Here is an 11418-nt window from a genome sequence, read left to right as displayed (position 1 = left end):
TTGGGAATTTAAGCAAATTTCGTAGTTAATACACATTATTTTCGAGCTTTATATATATTAATATATATATATATATATTATGGGAGATATAATTTGTTAGCAAATATTTAATTAATTAACTAAATACGGTTTTATACGGAATATCAAAAAACTTTGTAATTAATACATTATTTTCGAACTTTATATGTATATATATATATATATTTAATTAATTAACTAAATACGGTTTTATACGGAATACCAAAAAATTTGTAATTAATACATTATTTTCGAACTTTATGTGTGTATATATATATATATATATATATATATATATATATATATGTATACATATATCTGCAGTTAATACGGCCCTGCGGTAGCGCCGGTTTCAAAGCGACCCGAGTTCCGGCATCGAATATGCTCCTCAGTCGGCGTCGCGACGCTGCCGTCGAAGGGACGTTGGAGATGTTAACGTTAGCACCTGTAGGCAGCATCCGCTTATCTTATCCCGCTCGGAAACAAAGTTATTCGAAATGTATAACTGCTGCGTCTTATAATAATTTCCGATTTAATTCAAGCTTGAACAAATTAAACGAATAAAAAAATTGTACGACGACAAACTACAGATTAAATTAGAATGTATCGTGAGGTACTAAAGGATGATAGCATCATAGAGACTCTGATATAAGAAAGTGTGTCAAAGCAACGGATCTCGGAAACTTCGGAAATTGGGAACGTTACCGGTATCAGGATGACACGCGCTATTAAATTGTCATTGCATCGCGTTTCCGGAATATAGAACTCGCCGGGATGATAAGATAATCGAACAAGTTTTTTTCGCGTTCGTGTAGGTGGCCCTTTTTCCAATGCTGTGGAAATGGGTGGAAAGCAAGATATTTTTTTGCAAGAAAGATATTTTTTTGTCCTTCGATCGGTGTCAAACGACTAACGAAGGCGCGGATTGTCGAAGGAAATCGAAAAAGATGTGTTGAGAAAATGGGATGGGACATATCTCTCTCATCGAAAGAAATATTGCGGCAAGATCCTCCCTTAGTAATTTGCTCCCGTTCCTCGTGAATTGCTCAATTACGTGAAGGGAAGGGAATGATATTATTTTATTTGAAATAAAATTTAATTGTATTTAAAAAAGTGAAGAGAAGAATTTTATAAATGTAAAGACTAAACAAAATATAAGTAAAATAAAATTAAAATAAAATAGCATAATTTAAAATAAATGAAATTAAATATAAAAATAAATATGAGAGCGAGTATGTTGAATAATGTACATCAATTTTTGAAAATTGTGCAAAAGTATGCAAACAGTTGTCGCGAGAAAAGTGCATTTATCTGTTTAGTGAAAAAGTGATATAATTAATCTATCTAATGCAATTCTGCAACGAACTATAGTTTGATAGAAAATATCGTATTGAGAAATCTTGAGAAAAAATAGAGAAGATATAGGCATCGGCTTGCTCGTTAAGAAAAGAAACCGAATTTATTTGCTCGGCGGTGCGGTTGGTGATAAATCGATTGAAATAGTCGAATGGTTCCCAAAGGGTGAAAAATATCTTTTTCAAATACGTCTTTTATGACGCTTCTGTCGATGAGTCAAATGTGAGATTTTATATATTTGATCCATCATCGCAATCGCACCTTTTTTATGTAATGTAATGTAAATGACGATGATAAATCAAATTATCATACATATTATTTGTCTCTGCACTGTCATGCTTCATTTATGTATTGTATAATTATTTTGTTTATATAATACAAACAATAATTTAATGTAAAATATGCTTTTACGTTTACACATAAAAGAGAAAAAAATTTTAAACGCACATATCTCGCACATATGTATCTCAAGATCTGTGATGATAAATTAAAATCAGAAATAGATTTCTTTAATTTAATGTATTATGTACTAATTTTATCTAAAAATCAGTAAAACTTTGAATTTTTAAAAATTATATATAAATTTTTAGATGACTTTTATTATTTTTTTTTAAATAATGACGTAAATATTCATATTTAAATATGCTTTAAACATTAAAATAGGTAAAATAGTATTAGTAACTGGAAAATATCAGAAAGGACTTTCTGACGGGATTTTTCTATAAAAGTGACAGTATTTCGTGATGTCAACATGTGACATTGCATATATTATATGTGTTCATGTTATTCAACGCTTTGAACGTTAATATTTTAGATATCAAAGTAGAATATCGCTTTAATTGTAATCACGTATAGTGTGTCCTCGCTTCACATATTTCTCTGTTACATGTGTTATATACTATTACAACTAAGATCGTGTAACACTGTAATTATAATAAAACGCGGTTGTGCAATCGTAGAATGCACTCTTCCATCATCCGTTACCTCGGGAGCTTTGCACATACTTATACTATCTATTGCTAGAATCTCATCTGGGGTCGTTGACCTTATGACTCGTGTCGTCCGAATAATTTTAGATAGAAACAGGATTTGGATTACAGAAGAGAGTACAAATTCGAGATCACAAGAAAAATACCTGGCGCGGTCAAGATCAATGAATACCTACAATTGGCACACTTCTCCATGATGATTATTGCGCGTTGATTAACTTGAAATTAATATTTTTTGCAAATACCGGGCTAATAGAAAATATGTCTTTCGAGAATATATTTGCCATAATATTCTTTGAACGTTTAAATTTGTATTTTTTGGAATATTTAATTTAAATATTTTTTCAAGAAAACTTAACGTTCTTTTAAAATATTTTAATTAACAATCTCTTATATAAAATATTACATTAAATTTTTATTGAATTTTTAATATTAAAATTTTATTATTCAAAGAATTCTTTCATAAAGTAGCAACTTATGAGTATCATTGTTAATATCTTAAAAATAAGGAGCAAGTCTCTTTAATAAAGATTTATTACGGCGATCGACTTGTTACTTTCGATATGATTACTTTCTGAAAGACTTTTTTGTTGCACAATATTTTAAGCGAGTTCGAAGTTTTTTCACGTAGTGATATATTAATGACTCTTTGCAAGATCGCAAGCCGCAAATGTCTTTCGTAAATTTGGCGAAAGGCACAGCGGTCTCTTTACAAAATAAATCTTTCTCATAGAATTTCGCTCTCTAAAAGCTTGCCAACATTCTTCCGGCTATTTATACATGCTCTCAAATAAAATTCATAGATCTGTGAAATAACGAACGGGATAAAAAGAGGACAAAGTGACATGAGTGGTTAATATGTTTGACAGATTTATATATAAACGCAAATAGTGCGACCGTTGCATGTTGAGTGACTTGGTGTAAACATTCCAAGATCCTTATCTCTCTTACTTAGATCGCATATACAGAGAACCGAGCCATAGCATTATATATTCGTGTTCCTTGCAGACGGCGAAGATTAAATCGAAGAGCAAACTTAAATGCAATCAAAGATCAAAGCATTCTTCGAGAATGTCGAACAACTATTTCTCCTTGTGACAGAGTCCCTCTCGATCTCGAGGGTGATTAGATGACTAGAAAATTGCTAGAATATATATATATATATAGTTGAAGGTACGCTAAGGCATGTTCAAGTGTTTAAGTGTTTAAGTGTTTAAGTGTTTAATGCTTCGCTCGCACGTCGGAGGCTGAGAATTGTAAAAGCAGTAGAAATTCGCCGCAAACATGTCGAACTCACCACGAGTACGAAAATTGCCGCCCAGGCCAAAGATCATGCTACCGATTCCGGAACAATATTATGTGCAGCCGGGTACCGGGATGGGCTACGTTTCGACCCCGTATGGACAAACGCCGATGCCCATGACACCGGGTACCGGTCAACCGCAGATGATCTACACCAACCGAGCCAGCGAGTTCGTCTTCTCGCAATTTAAGGGGATCAAGGATTTCACCAAGTCCGGGCTTAGCGTGGGGGAGAAAAGCGTCTTCTGGCTTTACGAGAAGGTGGGAATGTGAAAGAAAGATATGTCCTTTCTCTATTATTGATTATCCCATTACATCACATAGAATCCTCAGTCCGAAGACTTGTTGAACGTGTCTTCATCCCTTATTCTATTCTGGGCCAATTTACGCATCTTCCTAAAGGTGGAGCATCCCATGTTTTATTGATCATTTCATTGACGTTGAAAACAGTTAGTGTAACGTAGGGATTTGTTTTTAAGAATTATTGGGAAAGAAAAATTTTGATCTTATTATTGATATTGTGTTTGTAATTTGACGTATTATTATTATTATTATTTAATTATTAATGCGTTTGATAATAAATGTTTTGTGCAGGTCAGTTCCTGGAGCAGAAGATGGTTCACACACATTTTTTTATTCGTTGTCGTGCTTCTATACAGCATCGCTGGAGCGATGATTTTCGTGACAGTTGAAGGTACACATGAGGAATCTAGTCGCTTCGACATCCGAAAAAAGAGGTAAGCTAGAGTTAAACATAAAATTTATAATACTAACATCAAGAAATATATTTCTCTATTATTGATCTAATCCCATGTTGAAACTAGTTAATGTACCTAACATGGGGATATTTTTTTAAGAATTATTGAGAAAAAAACTAGCATTAAAAAAAAAGAAACGATATTAAAATCGCATTACACAATCACTTAATATCATTGGCTTTAAAACCAACAATAAAGCACCTGTTAGTTGATTTTCTTATTTCAATCAAGACATTGTTTCTAACGAAAGATACCAATGCTTGCTAAAATTAATGTTGATCATGAGCCAGTAAAGAGTTCTTAAGATTTTTACGGACTCTTATGCGAGATTTATTATGTACCTCTTTATTAAAACTATTAATTAAACATGTGTCAAAGAACGCGAAAAACCGTGTTATAAAAGAAAATTCTGCAAAAATATGAGACAATTGAACGAGTCAAGTGGATTTTTCATTATACACATTTTGCGACTTTTCGCGTCCGGCAATTAATTAATTGTATGTGGGAATTTTAATCTGATTCTTGTTGACCACACGTGACACACCAAGGTGAGCACGACGGCTGTTGTGGTTTCAATTGTCGATAATTCTTGATTCCTATTAGTCCCACCAATAATTTCATCTGCTGTTCTGTGTAACAATCGTTTGCCATGCAAACTATAGTATTGATTTTCGTGGTCGATCGTATGACATTATCTGCAAAACTGTTCTGATACCTCGTTTTAACGCTATTGTGTAATTTCTCTTCTTTCACAAAGCCCTTTTCGTTTTTCTGGCTCAATTTCGTAGTTGAAATCTTCTTTTTCAATGATAAAATTAATGCATTAATGATCCTTTTTTCTGTAACTTGAGAAGTCGATAAAATGTTTAATTAATTATGTTTCATTTCTATGAAAAATACGAATAAATGTATTTTTCGCGTGTCAAAGCTATTATCTTTCTATTTTTAATTTTATATTTAACTTTAACTGATAATTCTTTAAATCGTAACATATAGTTGGCACGAAATAATAAATTAAACGTTTACATGACACACTTTTACGTTTTGTATCACTTGATGCAATATCACACGTCAGCGAGTATTATTTCGTGCTTTTCTTTGGCTCCGTCAAATAACTTTTCCAGCAATTTTCTATGTCTAAAATTGATTGTGGCTTTGATATGAAGGTCAGGTCAGTCGAGGAAAGTCGACAGTTTATCTATAAGAAATTGGCCTTGCGTGACAGATACAATAAAGCGTGGATCGGCCAGATATTCGGCAACTGTACAATTATACGCGTATACGATATCAAGAATTAGGACGAAGTAAGGCTATCGAAAGTTCATTATTTCTGAATAAAAGCTAGGATCAATGGTTGGCCTCTGGTCAGAAGAAATTACAATCAACGTATAAGATGCTTTGCGTGTAGCAGCGAAATTTTACTCTATTTGTAGCCTAAATTTAATCAAAAATAGTTTAAAAGCGTATGTATGAAAGAGAAAACGTATTAATTAGGAAATAATTCTTAGTATTATAATTATAGCTTGCGTATTTCTTGGGTCTCTTTATTTAAGTAAAGAACAGATCTAGGAAGGTTCTCCTAAAATTAACTCTCGGAATCAAGGAGTGATTGAGAACGATTCCGTCTTCTCAGTGATAATAAAGTGCCATTATGCCAGATTGGAATAGAACTCTCTGTTATTGGCCAGAGACGTTGGCCTTATTTATTGGACACTATTTAATTCGATATTGCGAACATTTTAATATTCCCGATCTTAATTTATACATATGTATATCAAAAGAAAGTTTTCATGTTTTAAGGAGGAAATACGACAAAATTTATGTCGCAGATTTTATTGAAAATTGGAGGTGACATTTGTCGCAATCTGAAAGGACAGAGTTTGCTCCGGTTTTCAAAAAAGAACGATCTTTTCTCTCAAAGATTTTATTGCAAATTAAATCAAGCTAGTCGTTTTTAATCAAACTTGTAACGTAAAAGGAATAATATATTGCTAAACATTATATCGTATCAAAAAGTTCGAAAAAAAGATAAAAAGGAAAAATATAAATATTTATTTTTTAATTAATATTAAACACGCGAATATTTTAAAATAATATTTTCTTAATATTAATTTTTTAAATCGAGGTATTTTTATATAAATTCAACCAATACTAGCTATAAATTGTTTATTTATTGCGACATTTCGACCATCGGTTATGGTCCTTTTCAAGTACAGCTATAATAATACAATGAGAATTATCTTAATGCAGAGTAATAATTTACAATTACGGTTTGTATAATAAGAGTATAATAAAAAGACAATATGATATCCTATTGTCTTTTTATTATACTTTTCAAACTGTAATTGCAAATTATTACTCTTTATATTAAGATAATTTTCATTGTATTATTATAGCTGTACTTGAAGGACAATGGTCGAAACTTCGTAATAAATAAACAATCTATAGCTAGTATTGGTCGAATTTATATAAAAATACCTTGATTTACCAATCTCTCTCTAGCGATACAAAATCATTAATTATTATTAATTTTTTAAATATTATTTTAAATCTTTTTTTAAGTATAATTATTTAATAATAAGATAAATGCGGAACGTTTACCAATTTGTGCTTTTATATTAATATTTTTCGTAGTTCCAAAAGCTTGTAATGATTAAGTATCGCAACACGTGCAAAATGCAATATATAAAATCGAATCAAGCTCTTAGCCTGAATCATCTAAGTGTCTTTTATTTGATTGTAGAAACCACACGCTTGAGACGATCCGGGGATTTTGCGACGACTCAGTATTGGCAGCAGACTTACATCGTTGGAAAGGACGAGCGGCGGCCGAGATAATGGAATACGAGAATGATTTATATGAGTTTTTCAAACGAGGCTTGACGGACAGCGGCCAAAAAGTGTGGACATTCTGGAATGCTGTGTTCTACTGTGGCACGATTTACACGACCATCGGTGAGTAGAATATTTCTAGCCTCGTTCGTTCTAATCGTTCATTGGCAATTTGCCACTTTAGCAATTATATAATAATTATAGAAATCTCAGTCCCAATCTCTTGGCAATTAATAAACAAAATGCATTCGGAATTTTACGAAATGTAATTCCTTAACTTTAGTAGACATGATTCATTTGATATCGTTCTTAAGATTGTTAACAAGATTATTTCTATATCGAATGAAAACATATTCGTCTTGACGTTTCTGTCAAAATATTCTCAATTCGCCTACACATACGAAGCTTACGGAATGTATATTTTCTTTGGAGAAAGACAGTCCCACAATCTCTTGGTAATTAATAAACAAAATATAGTTGAAATTTTGCGAATATAATTCCTTAACTTTAATAGACACGATTCATTCTTAGGATTGTTAACAATATTACCTCTATATCGAACGAAAAAAAATTCGTCTTCAAGGTTCTGTCAAAATATTCTCAATTAGCCTACACATACGAGGCTTACGGAATGTATATTTTCCTTGGAGAAAGACAGTCCCGCAATCTTTTGGCAATTAATAAACAAAATACAGTCGAAATTTTGTGAATATAATTCCTTAACTTTAATAGACACGATTCATTCTTAGGATTATTAACAATATTACCTCTATATCGAACGAAAAAAAATTCGTCTTCAAGGTTCTGTCAAAATAATCTCAATTCGCCTACACATACGAGGCTTACGGAATGTATATTTTCCTTGGAGAAAGACAGTCCCACAATCTCTTGGTAATTAATAAACAAAATATAGTTGAAATTTGGCGAATATAATTCCTTAACTTTAATAGACACGATTCATTCTTAGGATTGTTAACAATATTACCTCTATATCGAACGAAAAAAAATTCGTCTTCAAGGTTCTGTCAAAATATTCTCAATTCGCCTACACATACGAGGCTTACAGAATGTATATTTTCCTTGGAGAAAGACAAACATAATCTTGACACTTGCATAAAAAAATGGAGGAATACTATTTGTGTGATGTATGCCTCTCTGGAAAATAGAGCAATTTTTGAGATATATCTCTCGTCTTAAGAGAGACACGATTATTATGATAATCTCGAGTCTGACAAAACATTTTGTGATCGTATTTTCAACCCGTGTCGTCTCGCTCGTAAAAAGCTCGCGGAAGTTATTTTTATTTATCTTACGGTATCTTGATGAGATCGGATTTATTTATCTTGCATTGGCTTAACCGAACGAATGATCGAATGCTCGTATATAAATGGTGGAGGGAACTTGCGTATTGCACTACGTGTGGTATCAACATGCTGCGTGTGTAGCACGACTGATTTAATCAATTTTACCGTTCTATTGCTTTAGGTTTATGTGGTTATATAGAGCTCTGGCTTATACAAATGTCCATTGATTTTAACGCGGACCTGTTGCATTCAAATTTATTTTTTTTGTGCATATAAATAATTTTATTATATTATCGATGAGACGCTTTAATAGAAAGTTCTCTTTTGCGTAGCAATTTTCTGTAAAAATCGAGATGGAAATTTCTGCTTCCTTATTTGCGATTCAAGCAGAATTAATATATTTGCATAAGAAGAATACTACTTTTTGCGGAAAATTCATGCTATCGATGAATATGTGACCTAGTTTGATACACACTCTCTGCAATTTTTACTCTCTTGTGTGACAATTGATATATGTGCGCGTGACCTATATCTCTCACTACGATATTTAACTGTGGAAAATATTCGTTGACACATCATCGTTTTACACTTGTCATTATCCTTCAAAATTCTTTGCAATGTATATTCATTAAAAATCATATTCTACTAATATTTCAATCACGAGTATTATCAATCAGTATTATTTTATGACAAATACCTAAAACAAATAAAATTTTACAAATAAAATGTAAAATAAAAATTAAACATATTTTTTAAATATTTTTTGTTTCCATATAATTATTTCATATATTCTTAAAATTTTGCACGTTGTCCTGAGAATATATTTATAGATTCTTTAGAAATAGCAAATTGTGATTTTCGCATTGCGCGAAAATTGAAAATAACACTGATCTCTATAGTAATAGATAGTGATAGAGAGGGAAAAAAATTACGTAAAAAAAAAAAAAAAAAAAATAACTTATGACAGAGAAGTGTCACATCAGTCTCTGTACAATTTTTCACGTATATCATGTGCAGATTTCATTTATATATACCCGAATAAACACATACATCTGTATGAAAAACATGTTTGAATTGTAAACACATCGACAAAAAAAGAAAATCAAAATTAAAATTGAAAATTCAATTTCTATTATACAAGAATCGATTGAAAAGCGTTGATACACCTACGAAAAAAATATCGCAATGTCTATCTGCATGATTACATCCTGTATATACGTATTCTTTTTAAAGTTGACCGACTCATATATTACACATATTCGTGCGTGCAATTTTCTAAATGACAACGTTGTAGTGCCCACGCATACTATTTCGAGTCTTGTCATTATATAACGGAAAAGAAGGTGAGTAAGATGATCGTGGAAAGACTAAGCTTGTTTTCGAGTTCTCGATGAGGACACAAAGAGCGAGAGAGGCTCTCTCGTGACGTTTTCTCTCGCGCGACCGAATTAAACACTTGCTCGATTCACGTTGTGATATCGAGTGGAAAATCTCGCACGAAATTATTGTTGATTTATTTCACACATCAATAGCTCAATTGACGATGAATTGATTGAACATTTTTAATATTTGTGCGATGAAAGTTATTGTTAAATTTTAATTAAAGCTGTACGCGATGAGATGATGCTAAATTATTTATATAGATATTTTATATAGATAAATTATTTTGTACGTTAATTCGTGTGTATAGATTGACGTATCATGTTATCTGCGATATCTTTTTTCCTTGACAAATAAAAATTAATAAGAACGGAAAACAATTAATTATATATAATTGATTTAGTTTCGTACATTTCTGCGAGATAATCAGGTAAAATGTCACTATATGTACACTATACGAATGCAAATACCTATATCTTAAGATTAATTAAGATATATGCAAGCGCACGTTTCGCGAAATATATTCGTGTTCGTTATGTACAGTTTTGTCTTGCAATTAATAAAAGCGATAGTTACAAATGAATACAATATAAATTCGACAACAAAGGCACATTGAAAATACACGTGATTGCTTTAATTGAGTGTAGTAAAGAAAAAATACGTTTCTGCGAATTATATTTTCAGTTTATAAATTGTAGTTGACTCTGAGTCGCTAACGAGATAACAGAATATATTCGCATAAATATCTGTTGATATTTAATTTAAAAATTCTGTTTGAATGTAAATTATTCGATTTATCTTCTTTGAAAGAATTTTATTCGTTATAACTTCACAAACATTTTCTGTGCACATTATATAATAATCGTTGAATTTTTTCATTTTATTTCTACATATGCATGTATAAAAATTTTCAAATTTTATAAGCCTCTTTCCAATATCTATCAAACTTTTCGCGCGAGAATCGAACTTGTTTAATAATGTTTTTCTTAACACTTTATCGTGCGGATTTATATTTTATTGAAAGATATATCTTCTACGAGACAATTTTTTTTCATCCATTAATGTAAATATCAGAAGCTTATTTTCTCTTTGAACTACCGAGTTTAATTCGAAATTATTCCAGTCTTCTTTTAGCTGTTTTCGTCTTAATCAATTCATTCATTTGAATTAAATCACCATTACAATAATAAGCATTTTCTAGATTATCATAATTTTCTGTTAATTCTTAATAACTCCATGAAATTTAAGCTGAATTTATTATTGAAATCGTAATAATCCTATTACACAATTACAAAATGTGTATACAGTCTAGAATTTTGACTGTGATTAATTTTTATAAAGCATCGTGCAAATTGCTAAAGCTATATATTATACTGTAAGCATAATATTATACAGCTATAATTTTGTATATTTGCTATTTATTTTAATCAATTTATATAATTCTTAGGTTTTTAATTTTTCTTTTTTCAATAATTTAAA

At 31.0% G+C, this 11418-nt stretch overlaps 1 pseudogene across 1 annotated transcript; it reads left to right on the top strand.

The window, feature by feature from the left end:
- The first annotated feature begins 393 nt into the window (after positions 1-393).
- Positions 394-8786, top strand: LOC146721469 (uncharacterized; annotated as a pseudogene). The gene is made up of 5 exons (XR_014925648.1): positions 394-1596; positions 3097-3926; positions 4260-4402; positions 7167-7378; positions 8639-8786. The product of XR_014925648.1 is annotated as an uncharacterized LOC146721469 (transcript).
- The last annotated feature ends 2632 nt before the right edge of the window (positions 8787-11418 follow it).

This window comes from Nylanderia fulva, unplaced genomic scaffold (assembly GCF_048542155.1).
Source record: "Nylanderia fulva isolate GAGA-0341 unplaced genomic scaffold, ASM4854215v1 Scaffold47, whole genome shotgun sequence".
Lineage (NCBI taxonomy): Eukaryota > Metazoa > Arthropoda > Insecta > Hymenoptera > Formicidae > Nylanderia > Nylanderia fulva.
This window is presented reverse-complemented; position numbering and strand designations above follow the sequence as displayed.